Source organism: Salmo salar, chromosome 12 (assembly GCF_965601325.2).
Source record: "Salmo salar chromosome 12, fSalSal1, whole genome shotgun sequence".
NCBI classification, from domain to species: domain Eukaryota; kingdom Metazoa; phylum Chordata; class Actinopteri; order Salmoniformes; family Salmonidae; genus Salmo; species Salmo salar.
The window spans coordinates 37,174,273-37,180,272 of record NC_138302.1 but is presented as its reverse complement, the minus strand read 5'-3'; positions in this window follow the sequence as shown (position 1 = coordinate 37,180,272).

Genomic DNA, 6,000 nt, shown 5'->3' with positions numbered 1-6,000 from the left:
TGTGTGTGTGTGTGTGTGTGTGTGTGTGTGTGTGTGTGTGTGTGTGTGTGTGTGTGTGTGTGTGTGTGTGTGTGTGTGTGTGTGTGTGTGTGTGTGTGTGTGTGTGTGTGTGTGTGTGTGTGTGTGTGTATGTTGCATGTGCACGCACGTGCATGTGAGCTGCCCGCTATACTATAATCACCAGCAGCAACCACACAGAGCTCAGTCTCCCTCTATGGAATTCATTCACTTCCATCACAGCGTTTAAACAAACAGTGTACACTTGTGAAAAAGACCAGTCAAAACATTGGCCCATACATCCACGTGAGCCCGCAGGGTTCCCCTACCCATGTTGTAGATTGAGCTTCGTATTATAAGATTTAGCAAATTGTTACGACGTTCATAATGCCCGTGACATATTCAGGGCGGTTGTACAAAATGTGACGGGAAATAGCTAATGTAGCCTAGGCATCAATGCTACAACTTTGAGGGAAGGGATTTGAACTCTAACTCAACACACTATTTACTAACTTTAAACACAAAATGGCAACTGTAGCCTTCGGTCATATCACATTGACGTAACATGCATGCCGATCTGAACAAACATAATACATAGCGATCTGACTAGGACACTTGTCGATTGTTGGAGTCACAGATTAAACCTAGTCTTAAGAATAATGCTCAAGGGAGATTTTCCATTGAACATGCCTTTTAGTCCACGACTAGGCTCAATCTGTGTCTGGGAACACAAGTCCTAAGTGTTTGACTGAGTCATCTTTTGCTGTCTGCCACTGTTGTCCGGTCTCTCTCTGTGTAATGGTATTCATGCCAACAGTAGACAAGAACTCAACACCAGCAAGCTGCCCCCAGGCCATCAATAAAATGCTTTCACCATGTTTCCCTTCCTCCCTCCCTACTTTCTTTCTCTCTCATCTCTTTTTGTCTCCCTTTTTCATGTGTGTGTGCTTGCCCTCACGCACGCACAGACATACACACACAGTGTAAAGTTTCTTCAACCTCAGCTCTGTCCCTTGCTGATTTTATCACAGATAACAGGAAATGGGGCTTAAATGACAATCTCTGAAAAGGCACACACACACACACACACAAACACACACATTATAGCCTCAAGGCTGCTAAGTGGAACTGCCATGTGTCTCTACTGCGAGTCTCTAACAAAGTGGCTTTTTGATTGGATGGGAATGAAGTCTTTGTGTCCTGTAATCTAAAAACAAAATGATGCTAATGACAATGGAACCTCGCTTCCTGTTCCTCTCTCTACTTATGAGTACTTATCACAACGGGGGTCGTGTTAAACGATGACCTAGACCTAGACTTACTAATGAGTTTCCAGCCAATTTTTTGGTCTGGTCTCCCGTTATCTCTTTCTTTGAATGGGTCGGTGCCAGACAGTGTTTATCAACTCCAGACAGTCCTGGGGGTGTACAGCCAGGACCGCACAGTTTTTCCCCCAGCACTAATACAACTAGATGATTCAACTAGGTGATCATCCAGCCCTCGGCTAAATTATGTGTGTTAGTGCTGGGCTGGAACAAAAATGATCCTGTCACCATGTGGATACCTGCACAGACATTACCTCTCTCTCGAAGCTGTCTATCGGTTGTCTGCTCTGTCTGAGCAAGCAACAGTTTTTGTGTATGCATGCTTTTTTGGGTTGATCAAATCCTGATAGTTAGGTCACCCAAGTTTAGATTAATTCCAGAGTTAGAGTCAATTCCAGTTCAATTCCTGTCTGTGGATTGTGACATTGAATTTCTCCATAAGAATATGATATACTTCAATTCACTATATAACTGGAGTTGAGATGGAATTGACCCAGACCCTGATTCAAACAATAGTCAGTCAATACTATTTATTTGCTACATAATGATAAATGCAATGGAATTTATAAATGCAGAATGAACACACATATGAAACTCAACCTCAAAGTCTATCACATTCATAGATTCTCACTTTGGAGAAAATAGAAAACTTTCAAGCAGTTAGCAACTCTCCTCCCCCCATCCCGGTGATGGTATCTTCCTACCTAACCCCATTCAGATAACCAGCTGGTGTCTTTAGCCTATTCCCCTGGGGGTGGAACCTGAAGATGCACCAGTTTACAGGGTTCCCACACTGTCAGACAATGAGGGGTGACCTGCCACGGGTTAGCGATGCGCACGACCCCCGCAGACAACAAAGACACACCACACAACACACCACACAGGGATAAGTGGCAAGGATAAGAGAGCGAGACGTAAATGATAGGAGCAAGATTATATCCTACCGCTAAGCAGGCAGGGCTGTGATACTCTTCAATTTCCACTTTGTATATAGTTTACACACTCTTTCTCTGTCTCTATTCTCTCTTCTATTCATTTCACTTTTATCCTCTCTCTCTCTCTTTCTGTCTGTTTTGCTCTTTGAATCTCTCTGTTGCCTCCCCCATCTCGCTCCATCTTTCATCATCTTTATCGCACGACCTGTCCATCCATCTTCCATAGTTACACTTTCTTTATGTCCTTCTCCTTTCCCAGTTACATATCTCAATATTATTTATTTTTTGGTAGCGTTAGCTGAAGCTAGTTGACTGAACTGGCACCAGAACTAGTTTTTATTATGGCTCTTTCTTGTCTCTCTGCAGCAGGCATATAGGGAGAAATATGTTTGGAACATCAAATCGCAAGAAAATCGCAGTATCGAATTTCAATACATTGAGAATCACAATACATATCGTAACAGCACCTAAGTATCGTGATAATATTGTATCGTGATGTTCCTGGCAATTCCCAGCCCTACAAGAAACCCCTCCTCAAAACCAACATTTACGCCATTAAAAAGGCAAAAAGAAAGAAATTAAGAAAGGAGATGAGATCAGGTGATTTGTCTTCTCTTTCAAGGATGAATAGTTGCCGCCCACTCTCTGCAGACTTCTCACTGCAAAATATAATATCTCTGGGAAACTTCGCTTCATGAGTCTAGTAAAACGATAATAACTGATTTTCTGATGATTCACCAATGGCAATGGCTCTCTTAGATTTTTGTCTTTTCGAGAATAGGTGTAGCTGTGGCAAAATAACCTATTAGATTTAAGATTGATCTACTCTAAATTATGAGGGCATTTACATTGGTGGAAGACTTTCTTGGTGCGGCCAAACCTTGTAGTTAATCCCTTGACATTTGGCTGGTTAGTATGAATGATGACTGTATTTTAGACTGGAATCCACCGTGGGAACAAATGTGAGAGTAGGCAGATTTCCGCAGAAAGACACTTGTCAAGACACTTTTACCAGGCTAAAGGCCCAGATAAGACCACAGGAGGTTGGTGGCAACTTAACTGGGAAGGACGGGTTTGTGGTAATGGCTGGAGCGGAATTTGCGGAATGGTATCAAATACATGCCATTCCATTTGCTCCATTCCAGACATTTTTATGAGCAGCCTCCACTAGTTAATACTAATCAAATTAATGAAATGTGCTTCCAAGTCTTCAAAACAACGAAAAGGCAAAATTCTATCATTTAGGGGCAGTTTGCACCAAGTTTGGCTAATTTGCCAACCTCCTGTAAACAAAGATGCAAAGAGAGCCCATGAACAGTCTTGTCACATGCCAATGAAAGGAACAGCGCCATCTTGTGGAAGACCAAGTCTCTCCTGCAAGACCGTGCACACCCACACAGACCACTGTCTCGTCTTGAAACTTCTTACACACATTCATTTTCATTAAGACAAGCCAGAACAAGGTCAAGCCCCTCTCCGAAAAGCCCCCAGATGCAATGTTGAGTAAGTGGTTTTATAAAAAATATTCCACTGGAATTGCATTGAAAAAAATGAACTGTCTATGTAATGCGATACGTAGCGAACCTTGTTAGACACAGAATTTCATGGGTGGGTCATGGATATAAGAGCTATTTGGCCATACGGCTGGGTGGTAAATCAACAAATTGATGCAGAGAAGATATTTTTCTATGCCTCTCTTCTCTTGCTCGTTGGAATGAATGATGGTATAGTTAGTTCCATAGAACAGAGATACTTTTATTTTTATTTCTGGCCAATGACTGAACTTTTCAAGTATTTTCTCCAGACTTGTTCATATTGACATATATTAGCCTATATTCAGTGAAGTTTCAGGAATAGCAGCTGTGGTTTCAGAATGTAGTTACAGCACATTACAAATGTATGTTACATTTCAAACCACGAATAGCCTCAGCAATTAATATATGAATGAATTCTAATAAACAACTAGTGACACTAATAGTATTTTCTCCATCGCCATGCCCTGCGTTCTTGAAATTAATACTAATATTAGAACTGGAACACAACGGGAATGTTGCTGAAATGCCTCCCTCCATTACTATGTGTAATGCGTGTGGGAGCGAAATAAGTGGCGAGTTTAAGAAACCGCATTGCTTCGCCTTTGGCCGGGATCCAGGTTGCGGGCCATGCTTGGAATATCTCCCCTTTTATCGAATTACTCTCGGCAAGATCGTGGAGAGACCCATTTGCACGCTAACCATAAACATCAGCACTGACTGACTGACTCCACACTTCGCGCACAAACGTTGTTTGTCATTTCTTGATATTGCACTGACATCCAAAACGGGTCCCAGATCTGTTTGTGCTGTCACACAACTCTGCATGTGACATTGACCATAGGAGTTGGCAAGACACAAACAGATCTGGGACCAGGCTAGGATCATCATGGGTCACATCATTGATGGGGCTTTGATGGTTCAGTTTGAACCACCTAAAATCATTTTTGAACGATTAAAGGTGAGTGGTTAGTATTGGAGAGCTCAGTGGCCCTTCAAACACCATTAGGCTTACAACATCGCATGGCCCTAAGTGAATGGTTATTTTCAGCCATCCCTCTTCCCTCTCTTTATATCCCTCATTCATACCAGGACATGATGAACCCAAGACATTCCTTGATTTCTAAGTGGGTTGTGTGTGTGTGTGTGTGTGTGTGTGTGTGTGTGTGTGTGTGTGTGTGTGTGTGTGTGTGTGTGTGTGTGTGTGTGTGTGTGTGTGTGTGTGTGTGTGTGTGTGTGTGTGTGTGTGTGTGTGTGAGAGAGAGAGAGAGGGAGAGAGAGAGAGAGAGAGAGATGGGAGCTATTTGGAGAATTGGGGTGTGTCAAAGTGTGTACGTGTGGGTGTGTGTACAGTGATAGTCGTCTTGTGACAAACGCCTTGGTGACCCAAAAAGGGGTGTAGGGCAGAGGAGGCTGGTGGGAGGAGCAGAGGAGGATGGGCTCATTGTAATGGCTGGAATGGAATAAATGGAACGGTAAACACATCAAAAATATGGAAACCCCGTTTGACTCCGTTCCATTGATTCCCTTTCAGCCATTACAATGAGCACATCCTCCTATAGCTCCTCCCACCAGACTCCTCTGGTGTAAGGGCTGACATTGCACAGATGAAATTCCCCACTAAAGCCCTCCTTCTCTATCTCTTTCTTTCACTCACTCTCTCTCTCTCACACACACTCACATGGATGTTGGCCAGACTGATGTGACTGCTAGAGTCTGGCCAGTCCAGAAAAGCCCCCCTTTTCCCTACACCCATAGGAACTCTTTGAGTAGCCACAGCTGCTTTGGGCAACATAGGTATTCCATAAATGAAGTCTGGGATTCGCTATATCAAGTTTAATCAGTCATAACCTGGACCATCACAGCCTAGAACAAGACCAAACCAAACCGATGTAACTGGACCAAGACCCTGTACTTTCTACTATTTTATTTCTCTCTGCATTTTTGGGAAGGCCCCGTAAGTAAGCAATTAGTCCACACCTGTTGTTTACAAAGATTTTTGATTTGATGTAGTTGTGGCTTTAAATGTTGTCATTGTTTGTTTAAACAAACAACATTTGTGCATAATAGTCCATTTATTGAGGCCAACTGAAGTGCAGTCACAACTTTGATTTTCTTCACACCCTGAGGTTGCTTGCTATTCAGTAAAGTATATTTTCATGGATTTAGAAAACTGTCGGTAGCTTGCCCCACAGGGCAGATAGATCTAGA